The 13651-nt window shown below is 45.3% G+C and overlaps 1 pseudogene; it reads right to left on the bottom strand.

The window, feature by feature from the left end:
* Positions 1 to 567: 567 nt before the first annotated feature.
* The window catches only part of LOC137632635 (putative nuclease HARBI1), a 14542-nt pseudogene continuing 1458 nt past the window's right edge, over positions 568 to 13651 (bottom strand).

Below are 13651 nucleotides of genomic sequence, written 5' to 3'. Positions count from 1 at the left end.
ATGGCTTGAGCCCAAAAAACAGATTTTGAGCGAAGCGAAAAATGTATTTTTGGGGGTGAGATCGCCATGTTGTCCTGATGGACCCACCCTTCTTTTCTAAAAGAAAAGATCTACACAGTATTCCTCCCTGAGGTACTGTATCTGTAGCACCATGCTCAATGCTACAAGGAATGTCCGCCATCTTGGGAATGGAGCTGTTGTGGTGGTACGAGAACGGGGGCAACCTTGATACGGCCCCCCTTCTATTCTCCCACGTCCCCCTCGAAGCGTAAACGCTATTAGGGGGGCAGATTGCTATGTGGCGTGTCAAGAATACGTCCTCTGATATTATGCGATATCCTCGAGAGAAAATTTAAAGATATTCGCTCCAGGAGTTAGAATTCTGGGACCTGAAGGTTTAATTCTCTGGGAATATCACTGTAGTAACATATATCTCTTAGGAAGCTACTTTAGGAACTTCCATCAGTTGAATTTAATGACTGTTGCATAGCTTATGCAATTTAATTAGGTATTTATACAAATTTCATGGTTATACATGTCTATTTGCATCTAAAAGTAAAATATCGTTAGGCCGATGTCACACTATGGGTTTTTGTCGGACGGCAAAAATGGATACATCGTCTTTGATGGTGATAGAGCAAACAAATGAATGATTTTTGGATTTATATAAGGTTGGGCTATATTGCCCATCCTAAAAATAATCCTAAAATCATTGGTTGGTCTCATCTATCACCATCAAAGACAATGCATCCGCTTTCGCCATCCGTCAAAAAACGCATAATGTGACAGACAGACAGACAGACTATTCAGAAGCCTATATAAAAGTGTTAAAAGAAACAAATAATCAATAAATAAAAGAATTACATTGCTTCCACTTTGCTTGCTTCCATGAAACTAATTGTAACTGCCAAGGAACCGATCCAAGGCTGGAAAAATAGTGCTTCATAGTTTCTCAAGTAAACTTCGCTTTTTCTGATGTATTCCTGCTGAATGTGGGACGTGGGGCTGCTAGTACGCCATTCCCCACTATGAAGCTCATGTGTGACATTGTCCTACCAATCCACGGTTCCCGGAGCCATGTATCGGCTTGATTGTTGCCTTAAAAAGTTATGTAGATAGCAACATGTTAATGTGACAGTCGTTTCTTTTTCGGGCGAAAGCATCATTGGCCTCTGGAATACACCAAATCTTGAAACAAGTATACTGAACACATTTTCAACTATACGTCGTCCCCTGCTTAAACGATAATTGAAAATCTTTCTTTCCTGGTCCAAAATGTCGTTTCCCATTGCACTGTAGGGTTTAAGGAGGTTTTCATTCATTGCAAAAGCCTCGTCGGCCACGAAAAAGTAAGGCACATCAATAGTCTCCTTCATGCAACGGTTCGGCTCCTGGTAGCTGTAGTTCGCTATGTTCCATCAAAGAACCAAATTTTGTATGGCTCATTACACTTCCATCTGAAACACGTCCATTCATTCCAGCATCGACCATTATAAATTCGTATTTGGCATTGACAACTGCTAGCAGTACGATACTGAAATGTTTCTTATAGTTACATAGTAAAATGATCCAGAGGCAATTGGTTTTTTAATTGAGACGTGTTTGCCCTCTAATGCCCCAACACAATGTGGTATACTCCAATGTTTATTGAAATCGTTGCTCAAGTCTTTCCATTCTTCAGCAGTTTGCGGCATCTGGAAAATAAAAAAATGTATTTTTTAATTTCAGATTGACGATGACCAGGAAGGCACAACCGTACAAGACAGGGTAAATGAAAGTATGAACCTACATCCTGTTCCAGCTCAATCTACAAAGTGTAAGAAATTGGCAAAGGTTTCTAATCGCCAAGACGAACTGATAGCACTAGCTTGTGAACATCTTCAGAAACCTGAAAATTAAATTCTCACAATGGCTAAAGCTTGGGCCAATGATTTATCTAAAATGGATCCTAAACAACTGCTACTTGCAAAGAAGGGAATAACCCATACTGTATTATCTTCGAAGGACTTTGTGGAAACCTGCATCGACAGTCTGTGCAGATACATCCCATCCTGCAAGAAATTCAATGTTGGACACCAAGTAGTGATACCAGTGAATATGCACCTAGTCCCTATGGGTTCCATTCCAACCCACCAATCGGCAGTACAATGGGTCATCAGTGATTATAGAGATGCTGTACCACATCAATACCCAAACATGGCTGCAAGGAACTACTGTATACACCTATGTCGCACAATTCGGTGAAAGATAATTCGGGTAATCCTGTAGATAGAACACTTGATGCAGGAAGATATTTTGGTAACTTTATAACCCAAATGCATAGGTATAATTCATATGAATGATCCAAAAGACAGTTACACTCTAATTTACTTATATTAGTAATAAATGCTTTTTCGCATCACATATTTTTGTCAGAATGAGGTACATTTAAACATATATTGTTCATTTATGATTTATGTTTGTTCCGTAACTGAAATACAAACCATGCTATTTAATATGGGTAATTACTTTCGGCGTAGATGAAATGACGAGCCATTAGAATTTTAATGAGGGTTTACTACCCCACTGCTAGTTAGTGGGGAGTAGGGAGGGTAGCTTGCTATCACCCGCCCTCACACACACCTGTGCTGAGCTCACTTTGCTCTCGGCTCGGGTGCTAGACGGACTTGTCCGCTGTCAATCTCGCCTTCTCTGACAGCCATTACTAATCTTTTGTTTGCTTTTTCGTTGACAAAGTGTTTGTGAAGTTGGCCTCTGCGATGCGTAAGTGTCCCAGTTTACCTGACCGCCATTGTGGTACTTATATGTCGGCGGTCGAAACAGACCCACACACCTTGTGTCCTTACTGTAGGGGCCAACGGTGTGATAAGAGGAGTGGTCTACCTCCCAGTGGGAGAGGTTTTTCCGGCGCCGGAAGAAGTAGTCCAGGCGGGATATTTCTCCTTCGAAGATTTCTTTGAAAGGAGAAAATCGCAAGGGCTCTTCCTCCGTGCCCCAAACCTCCTCCAAAGCTCCCACTCGATTGGTTTCTTCCAAGAAGCTGTCGAGTGGTAGCGTAGGCCGCAGTTTTGTTGACCGATCTCGGGGTTTGGGAGAGGGAGTTGCCTCCCATAGCGAGGCAGCTCCTCCTCCTCCCCCGGGGGAGGATTTATTTTCAAATGTCAATGTAACTAATAATGATTTGTTGCAGCTTTTAGCTTCCTTGGGGCTTGAGGGTTTGCCCTCCAAGGAAGCCTTGTTTGACATGATCAAATTGGGAGCTGCTGTTAAACAATCGCCGACTTTAGCAGAGGTTGATCCTCTGTCTGTCGTCGACGTTGTTGTGGCAGAGGCTTCTGATGAGTTGTATCAAACCTCTACTCCTGATGTTGCTGATGTAGCTGAAGGCTTAGTTCCCCCCTCCGAACATCTTTCGAGGGAGGAACTAAGTCCAACGGTCTCTCCTGCCGGTGATTCTCCCCCTTGGGGGAGTTCAATAACAGAGACTCCTCTTCGGAGGACTGCTGGTCAGCCTGCTGACCCCACGACCCCCAGAGGGCATATAAGGCAATAAAGCCAGCCTTCCTCTTAGCCGTAGAGGACTTCCTTCACCTCACAAGGGTGTTACGAGGCGCCTCTTCGGCTTGTCATTACCGCAATCCACCGCAGAGGAACCTCGCCGTCATTCGCCGACCCTTCCAGCTACATCCCTGGACCTCTCCGCAGATCGTTTGCGATCTCCTTCGGTGGAAGGTCGTCCTTGCAAAGGACACACCGACCTTCCACCCGCCAGACCTGCTGACCTGCCGTCGCTGTTCCTGGCCGCTGATGCGCTGTGGGCGCCCACGAACCCTGTTTTTAAACGGGCATCGGTCCCTTCGGGGCACAGGGGACTTTCTCACAATGTGACTAAGTCCCTTACGCGCTAGGTATTCCCGGCGCGCGATTGTTCACCTGCACGCAATTGCGCGCAAGCGCTCTCCAGCTGGTGTTCCTGTTATAGCGCGCCAGCGCTTACCCGTGCGCCAACGCTCTCCTGCTCGCCAGCGCGCCACTGCGCACCCTCATCCTGAGTACAATTTAACCATAAAAGAAACACTTTCTGGTACAACTCAGGAACATAAATGGTGGTCTACCCTTAAATCTGCACTCTTTGGTGTAGATGCAACAGTTCCTCCTATACTTAAACCAGATGGCTCAGTCACTCACTGTCCAAAGGAAAAGCAATGCTTTTGGCTGATGTTTTTGACAGTAAACAGAGTAATGAAAAACTTGAACTTCCTCATTCCTGTTTTCCTGAGGCTAAACTAACTAGTTTAGCTTTTCGATCTCGTGAGATTAAAGCTCTGTTGATGGACCTTGATGCTTATGGAGGTGTAGACCCTAATGGTATTTTTCCTTTGTTTTTTATAAAGACAGCAGATTTCTTAGCTCCAAAGTTATCTGTTATTTTACGCAAGTTAGCAAGAAGAGGAGCTTTTAGCACTTGTTGGAGAATTGGTAATGTTACTCCTCTATGTAAATGTGTTTGTGGTAGCTCAAGTCCCACTGATTACCGCCCAATTTCCATAACTCCCATATTATCTAAAGTTTTTGAACGTCTTCTGGCAAAACGTCTTAATAGGTTTGCTGAAGGTAATCATCTACTCCCTAGTTTGCAATTTGGTTTTCGGAAAGGCCTTGGAGCATGTGATGCCCTTCTTACAATCTCCAATGCTGTACAGAAATCCTTTGATTGTGGTCGGGAAGTTCGTATGATTGGCCTTGATTTTAGTGCTGCCTTTGACCGTGTTAATCATGAGGCCCTTGTTTTCAAACTGAAACAGTTGGGAGTGGGTGGGTCGTTTCTTAGCATTATTATTGATTTTTTAAGTAATAGATCTCAAAGAGTTGTTGTTGATGGGCACCATAGTGATTATAGGAATGTGATATCCGGTGTTCCACAGGGTAGTGTTCTTGGCCCATTACTTTTCATACTATATACACATGACATGTGGTTTGGCCTAGAAAACAAGCTTGTTGCATATGCAGATGATGCTACTCTCTTTGTATCAATTCCATCCCCTGAATGTAGATCTAGGGTTGGTGAATCCCTTAATAGAGATTTAGCTAGAATTAGTGCATGGTGCAAATTTTGGGGTATGAAGTTGAATCCTAACAAAACTCAAAGTATGATTGTAAGTAGGTCAAGGACGGTGGTTCCTCAACATCCGGATCTCAGTATTGATAATGTTTCTTTAAATATGTATGACTCTTTCAAAATTTTAGGTGTGATTCTCGACAGTAAATTTACTTTTGAGAAACATATAAGGTCTGTGTCTTCTTCAATTTCACAAAAAATAGGCTTATTGAGAAAGTCTTTCAAGATTTTCGGTGATCAATCTATTCTGAAGAAGTGTTTTAATTCTTTCATTCTACCTAGTTTTGAGTATTGTTCTCCTGTCTGGTCTTCAGCTGCTGATTCTCATCTTAATTTGTTGGACAAAAACTTACGGTCTATTAAATTTCTTATTCCCGATCTAGATATTAATCTCTGGCACCGTCGTTCAATTAGTTCATTATGTATGTTGCATAAGATTTTTCACAACTCTGACCATCCTTTACATTCAGATCTCCCTGGACAATTCTATCCTGTTCGTAATACTAGGCAGGCAGTTAATTCTAATAGCCAGGCCTTCTCCATCACGAGGCTCAATACTACGCAGTACTCTAGAAGTTTTATTCCAGCTGTGACCAAGTTGTGGAATGATCTTCCTAATCGGGTGGTTGAATCAGTAGAACTTCAAAAGTTCAAAGTTGGAGCAAATGCTTTTTTGTTGACCAGGCTGACATAGTCTTTTTATAGTTTATTTATGACATATTTGTTTTTGATGTTGTTGATAGTTTATTATATGACATGTCTGTTTTGACGTTGTTTCTTATTTTAGAATGATTTATTGTTAATTTGTTCTCTTCATTTATTTATTTCCTTATTTCCTTTCCTCACTGAGCTATTTTTCCCTGTTGGAGCCCCTGGACTTATAGCATCTTGCTTTTCCAACTAGGGTTGTAGCTTGGATAGTAATAATAATAATAATAATAATAATGCGCGCCCATATTCTCCTGCGCGCCCACGATCTTCGGATCTGGGAGCAAAGAGGAAGATAATTTCTTCCCCTACTCGCCAGCGCGCCATCCTTCACCTACGCGCCATCGCTCGCAGTCTCCAACGTGCGCCCACGCGCCCCCTCCTGTTGTTCCTGATGTGCGCCCTCATGCGCGCCCGTGCACAAGGGATATATCTCCTGCGCGTGCGCGCCCAACGATATTGCCCTCACAGGCTCCTTGGGATCCTGCGCGTGCGCGCCCAACGATATTGCCCTCACAGGCTCCTTGGGATCCTGCGCGCTCACACGCGCGAACAATTGCCTTCGCACGCACGAGCGCTTATTCAGCTTGCCGCGCGCCCTCTGCTTTCACCGGAACGCGCCCCTGCGCACCATCGATCACCCACGTGCGCAGGTGCGCCCTCGCCTGCGCGCTAGTGCTCGCCCACGCGCGCCCTCGCTCGCCCTCGCCCTCGCCATCGCCCACGCGCGCGTGAACTTGCCTGCGCGCGTTCGCCCCGCAAGTGCAGAACAGCGCGCTCGCAGGAGGGAGGGAGGATTCCGGATAGGTCCAGGAACTTTCCTTCTTCCTTTCAGGCAGACCCTGCTTTGGTAACTCCTCCTAGGGATCGAACGATCCCCTTCGCTCCAGAGGGAGTTTCTGACAGCACAGCTGTCAATCAGCAGCCCTGGTTTGGGTCCCTTGTCAGAGCGGTCGTACAGGCTTTTAAGCCTGTTTTCTCTGAGCTGGGTCACAAATCAGTGGCAGTATCAACTCCCCTGAAGAGGAAGAGAGGAGTAGCTGACGTGATGACTTCTCCAAGGGCGAAGCTGACCTCGGAAGTCCCCCACCCCCAACTTAATCTCCCTCCCCTTCGGACGAAGATTTCCCGTCCTCAGGGGAGTCACGTGAGGCGAGGCGTTCCCCCATCGAACCAAAGAGGGAAACCCCACCTCTCGCAGAGAAGTCTTCTCGGGTAGGGGTGGAGAAGAGCCTACCACCATCACTGTTGGAGTCCTGTATCCCTCCCAGGAGGGAGCCGAAGGACTCCAAGATTATTCCAAAGTCATCCTCAAGGATTAGACCAGAGCCAGCCAAGCCCTCGGAGAACGTCCACGAGTCCCCCCAAAAATAGCCTTTGGGGACAGGAAACTTCGCTGCCAGCCCTTCAGGAGGAGAGCTACAGGAGTCAGAGCATGCGTTCTAGCAGGTTCTGATCCTTGTGAGGAATCTCAATGGGTTCGCGGACCCAGAGATTCCTCCTCGTGAGGACAAGGACACGGTCTTGGACCGAGTCTTTGGTACTCAAAAACCCTCTAGGGCCAGTGCGGCTTTGCCCTGGTCCCAAGGGGTTAAGAGTGCCAGAGATAAGGTTGAGGGCCAGCTCTCCGAGCTTGTCTCCTCCAGCCGTTCCAGCGCCGGTAAGAAACTCCTCCCGCCTCCTCGTGTCCATCAGAGGAGGTACAGTACTTCGACATCATGGAGGAGACTTGTTTAGCTCTTCCCTTACACCACTCTTTGGAAGAGTTTACCAGGGGAGTCCCTCTAGAGAGACTCTCCACCCGGCAAGTGTCTTTCTCGGCTACGGAGATCCTCAGCCAGGAGAAGGTCGTGAAGTGTGTCATGCAGGCAACTTCGTGGCTGGACATCTGGCTAGGGTCTCTGGGCATCCTGTTACGATCTGAGGACTTCTCGTCCAAGGAGAGTACCAGGAGGGCCATGGAGACCTTTCTACTTTCAGGCACTCATACCATCGAGTTTCTAGCCCACCAAATCTCGAACTTGTGGGCTAATACCATCTTGAAGTGTTGAGATGCGGTGTCCGAGAGATTCCACCAGAAGGTCCCCAGCACCGATATTAGCAGGCTCAGACATTCTTCCATCTTGGGGAGGAATCTGTTTGAGCCTAAGGACGTGGAGCAGGCGGCTGAGAGGTGGAGGAAGTCCAACCAAGACTCTCTCCTACATATGGCTTTAACATCAAAGCCCTATAAACCTCCAGCAACCCAACAACTACGCCCTACCAAGACCACGAAACCGGCAGTGGCAGCGAAGACAACGGTGTCAAAGCCCTTTCCTGCCAAGGACAAGAAAGGCAAAAAGTCCTCCAGGGGAGGGAAAAATCCTAGAGGGAGTGGCCGAGATCACAAACTCTAGGATTGGCAGTCCCCCTGCATGTCCACCAGTGGGAGGATGCCTACAAAGTTGCGCAAGCAGGTGGTAGCAACTCGGGGCCGATTCCTAGACGATTTCCGTAATCAGTCAAGGATATCGCGTCCCGTTCATAACATCTCTACCTCCCCTGACAGCGAATCCAGTGTTGTTGAGCTCCCTTGCTATGAGATCGGCAAGGGGGCAAGCCCTTTGGGCAGAAGTTGAAACCATGTTGAAGAAGGGCGATCTCCAAGAGGTCGTCGACAGGTCCCCAGGCTTCTTCAGTCGACTCTTTCATGTAAAGAAGGCGTTTGGAGGCTGGAGACCAGTCATCGACCTCTCAGCTCTGAACAGGTTTGTCAAGCAGACCCCGTTCAGCATGGAGACGGCAGACACAGTCAGACTTGCAGTGAGACCACAAGACTTCATGTGTACACTGGATCTGAAGGACACGTACTTCCAGATCCCAGTCCATCCATCTTCAAGGAAGTACTTAAGATTCAGCCTAGACAACAAGATCTACCAGTTCAAGGTGCTGTGTTTCGGTCTCTCCACAGCACCTCAGGTTTTTACCAGTGTGTTCACCCTGATATCGTCGTGAGCACACAGGATCGTCATCCGTCTCCTCAGTTATCTGGACGACTGGCTGATCCTAGCAGACTCGGAGTCAGCCCTTCTTCGACACCGAGACAAACTTCTGGGACTTTGCCCAGATCTGGGTATCATGGTAAATCTCGAGAAGTCTTCTCTGCTTCCTACTCAAAGACTGGTATATCTAGGCATGATCATAGACCCCAATCTCCACAAAGCCTTCCCTACAGATGACAGGATAGCAAGGCTGAGGAGGGTCGCGAGTCCTTTCCTCAATCGAGAAGAACTCCCAACCCAATCGTGGTTATGTCTCCTCAGTCACCTCTCATCCTTGGCCCGTCTAGTTCCCAACAGTCGCCTCAGAATGAGATCTCTGCAATGGTGACTCAAGTCCTGGTGGAATAAAGGACACGATTCCCCGGACGTCATGATCCCTATGGGTCCTGCGGAACGGACGGATCTTCAGTGGTGGGTGACAGAAGAGAACCTACGAAGGGGAGTGGATCTTCTCGTCCTCCCCCCCGGATTTGATGCTGTTTTCGGACGCCTCAAAGAAAGGGTGGGGGACCACGTTCTGCACCACAGGACCTCAGGCCTGTGGTCAGAATCAGAAAAGTGCCTCCATATAAATCTGCTAGAAATGAAGGTCGTACAGTATTCCTGGCCCTTCAACAGTTCCAACAATACCTGGCGGGTCACTCTGTGGTGGTGATGAGCGATAACACCACGGTGGTGGCTTATATCAACAAGCAGGGAGGTACTTTTTCAGAGCAGCTATCCCATCTTGCAGTAGAGATACTGAGATGGTCCAAAGTCCACTCGATTCCACTATCGGCTTGCTGCATTCCAGGCAAGAAGAAATGTGTTCGCCGACAGTCTGAGCAGTGTGTCTCAGATAGTGAGTACCGTGTGGTCTTTGGATCATCTAGTAGCCAACAAAGTCCTGACTTTGTGGGGTTCCCCGACTGTGGATCTGTTCGCTACATCGCTGAACTTCAAGCTCCCGCTGTACTGCTCCCCAGCCCCGGATCCCAAGGCACTCTGGCAAGATGCCTTCCAACAACGGTGGGACAACATCGACATATACGCCTTTCCCCCGTTCTGTCTGATGTGGAGGGTACTCAACAAGACCAGAATATCAGTCAATCTCTCGATGACCCTGATAGCTCCGCTATGGCATCACGCGGAATGGTTTCCGGACCTTCTGCAACTCCTAACGGAACTTTCGAGAGAACTCCCTCCACGACACGAGCTACTTAAACAACCACACGCCAACATCTTTCACAAAGCCGTAGCTTCACTTCGACTTCACGCCTGGAAACTATCCAGCATCTCCTCGCAGAGAGAGGATTTTCGCAACAGGTTGCAAACAGGATGTCTGGACACCTGCGAAGGTCATCCGCAGGGGTCTACCAGGCAAAGTGGAGAGTTTTCTATGGTTGGTGTCGTGGAAGGGGTATCTCTCTACTCGATGCCACTATTCCAGCAATAGCGGAGTTCTTCGTGTATTTGCGAGAAGAAATGCGCCTTTCAGTCTTGGCAGTGAAAGGCTACCGCTCGGCCTCAAGTCTAGCCTTCAGGCTCAAAGGAGTGGACATTTCTTTTTCGCTGGAACTTTCCCTACTCATATGAAGTTATGAACTTACCTGCCCTCAGTCGGAAATGAGACCTCCTCCATGGAACGTGGTTCGAGTTCTCGGGTCTCTTAACCTGTTAACCGTCTCCGACGTCGTATGCCGTCCTCCATTTTCTTTGCGCAACCGCACTTGACGGCATATGACGTCCACCACTTTAGAAGATATTTTCAAGGTGTCTTCGACGGCATATCACGCTCATACGTATAGAAAACGAAAGGAACATCGTCTGGCAACACCCTCGCCAAATCTGGTAATCATTGGCAACTGCGTTCACTTGATACAACGTTTAGTAGAACTGTTTCTTCAGTACGCATTTGGCGTTCGGCTGAGACGGGTCTCCTATATTTTTCTCATCTCCACGCTACCCTTCACGATGAGCGCGCGTAAAAAAATTACGCTATCAGGGGAGGAAATACGATTTATGATTGAGGAAAGTACTGATGGAGAAGAAAGTACTGATGGTGAAGAGGAAATTCAAGATGAGAGTGATAGCTCCACGTGCTCTAGTGAGAATGAAGATGAATTTTCATCGAGTGATGACGAAAACGTTTTGCCATCTGACTGGACGAGGAAAGGAAAGAGCAAGCTTCCCTTCACATTTCGTGGAGATAGTGGTGTAAAGTTCATCATCATAGATAAGGAAAATCCAATTGAATATTTTGCTAAATTTTTTGATGAAGAAGTTATTATCTCGTGACAGAAACTAACAGATATGCAGGGGAATTTCTAGATGAAAATGCAGATAGATTATCCTCACAATCAAGAGTAAATAGGTGGTATGATACAGATGCGTGTGAAATGAAACTGTTTGTAGGCCTACTTATTTTGCAGGGCATTGATTCAAAGTTAGAAAATTCAATGTATTTCATCACGTGAAAGTATTGCTACTCCTTTTTATCGGAAAGTGATGAGTGGTCGCAGATTTGATTTGCTGCAAAAATTCCTGCATTTAGTAGACAATGGAATCATAACAGATGGGCCTGGAAGAAAGACAGCTAAAATAAAACCATTCACAGACCTTATTTTGAAGAAGTTTCGGGAAAATTATATTCCAAGAAAGAATTTATCTATTGATGAGTCTCTGATGGGATGGAAGGGGAACCTCTCATGGGTTCAATATATCCCAGAAAAGCGGAAAAGATTTGGTATAAAGTTTTTTTAACTATGTGAAAGTAGCACTGGCTATATATGGAACTTTTGTATTTATTCAGGTAAAAACACAACATTTTTGGATAAATACAAGAATCTTTCTGTGACATCTAGAGTTGTTATGTCTCTTATGGATCCTCTTTTAGGAAAGGGATATTGTCTTTATACAGACAATTTTTATACTAGTCCCACACTCACAGATATGCTTGTTGACAATGAAACTGAAACTGTTGGCACTCTGAGACTCACGAGAAAAGATGTGCCAGCATTTATAAAAAATGCTAAACTAAAAAAAGGTGAAACCGTAGCAGCATTCCGAAACAAATCAATGGTGTTGAAATGGAAAGACAAGAAAGACGTATGTGTTCTGAGTACTCTGCACGATGATTCCATGAAAATTGTAAAATCTAGGAGAGGACATGAAAAGTCTAAGCCAAAAGCAATTGAGGACTATAATAACAATATGGGTGGTGTTGATTTATCAGATAATCTTATGGTACATTTTTCAACAGCAAGAAACAGGCTGAAAAAGTATTACAAGAAGGTATTTCGGCACATGCTAGACATGTGTCTCCTAAATGCTTTCATTATGTACAAAATACTTGGTGGAAAGTTTCCAAGACGGGAGTTTATACTGAGGCTAGCTGAAAGAATGGTGTCTACATATGCAAGAAGAAATAAGGATGCAATAAGAAGACCAACAAGACTTGTTGCAAAGCCTTCACGCTTATTTGAAAGACATTTCCCTGAATATTGCCCTCCTACCGAAAAAAAGCAAAAACCACTAAGGAAATGGGCTCTTTGCAGGAAAAATGGCAAAAGGAAGGAAACATCCTACTGGTGTAAAGAATGTGATGTTGGTTTGTGTGCAGCACCAAGTTTCAAAGAATGGCACACACAGGAATAAATAGAACTGGAATATGAGAGGAGCAAAGAGATGAATGTCCCCCTTTGTGTGTTTTTTTTTTTTTCTCTTCCTTGATGTCGGCTACCTCCCATAATTGGGGGAAAGTGACATGGTATATAGATAGAATAGGAATACAAAATAATAAATATGTTTTGTTCATGATTAAAATAAAAATGTTTATTTGCAATTTTCTTTATTTCCTCAGAAATTTTCTACGTAATTTGTTCATTATTTCAACAATGACTAAATGTGTATATTTATGCCAAAAAAAATAAGAAAATAAATACAAAAAATCATAAAAGAAAAGTAAACAAGTTCATAAAAAATGAATAATACAAAAATATAAGAAATCATGCATTTTTTTTTACCTAATTTCTTCATTATTTCAACAATAACTAAATGAGTATATTTATAAAAAAAAAGAGAAATACGAAAAGAAATACAAAAAAATAATAAAAAAAAAAAGTAAACAAGTTCATAAGAAATGAATAATAAAAAAAAATGCATCAAGAAGATGAGACCACATGGTCTAAGTTTAAGCGCCAATCCGCTGGATAGGGGGTGACGCTCACATAGCGAAAACGGTCAGGGAGAGGGACGGTTAACAGGTAAAGAGACCTCCCTACGAACCATTACGCCAGGCTTCAGATCGCCACCTGACTTGGAAGACAGTGTTCCTACTAGCTTTGTCCTCGGCCAAGCGAGTCAGTGAACTTCATGGTCTCTCGTATGACATCGGCCATTCAAGGGGATGGGGTGAGTTAACGTTCAGATTCGTCCCTGAGTTTGTTGCCAAGACTCAGAATCCGGGAGTGCCGGACCCTCGGTTCGACTCTTTCCAGATTTCGAGTCTTCGTTCTGTAACAGATGACCCAGACCATCTCCTACTGTGCCCAAGAAGGAGTCTGAGGCTATGCTATATCTCAAAAGAACGGCTGCAATTCGTCCCTAAGTGCAGGCATTGTTTGTGACCACTGGGAGGACAAAGAGGAGAGTTACCAAGAATACTATCTCGGCATGGATTCGTAAGGTAATTCATCCATCCCTGAATCCTGACCCTCCTCCGTCACGTCGCCCTAGAGCACATGATGTCAGGGGCGTAGCTACGTCCCTGGCCTTCATAAAGAACTTCTCAGTGACGCAGGTT

This window comes from Palaemon carinicauda, chromosome 41, assembly GCF_036898095.1.
Source record: "Palaemon carinicauda isolate YSFRI2023 chromosome 41, ASM3689809v2, whole genome shotgun sequence".
NCBI lineage: Eukaryota > Metazoa > Arthropoda > Malacostraca > Decapoda > Palaemonidae > Palaemon > Palaemon carinicauda.
The sequence above is the reverse complement of the archived record's forward strand: the minus strand, read 5'-3'. Positions and strand labels throughout refer to the sequence as shown.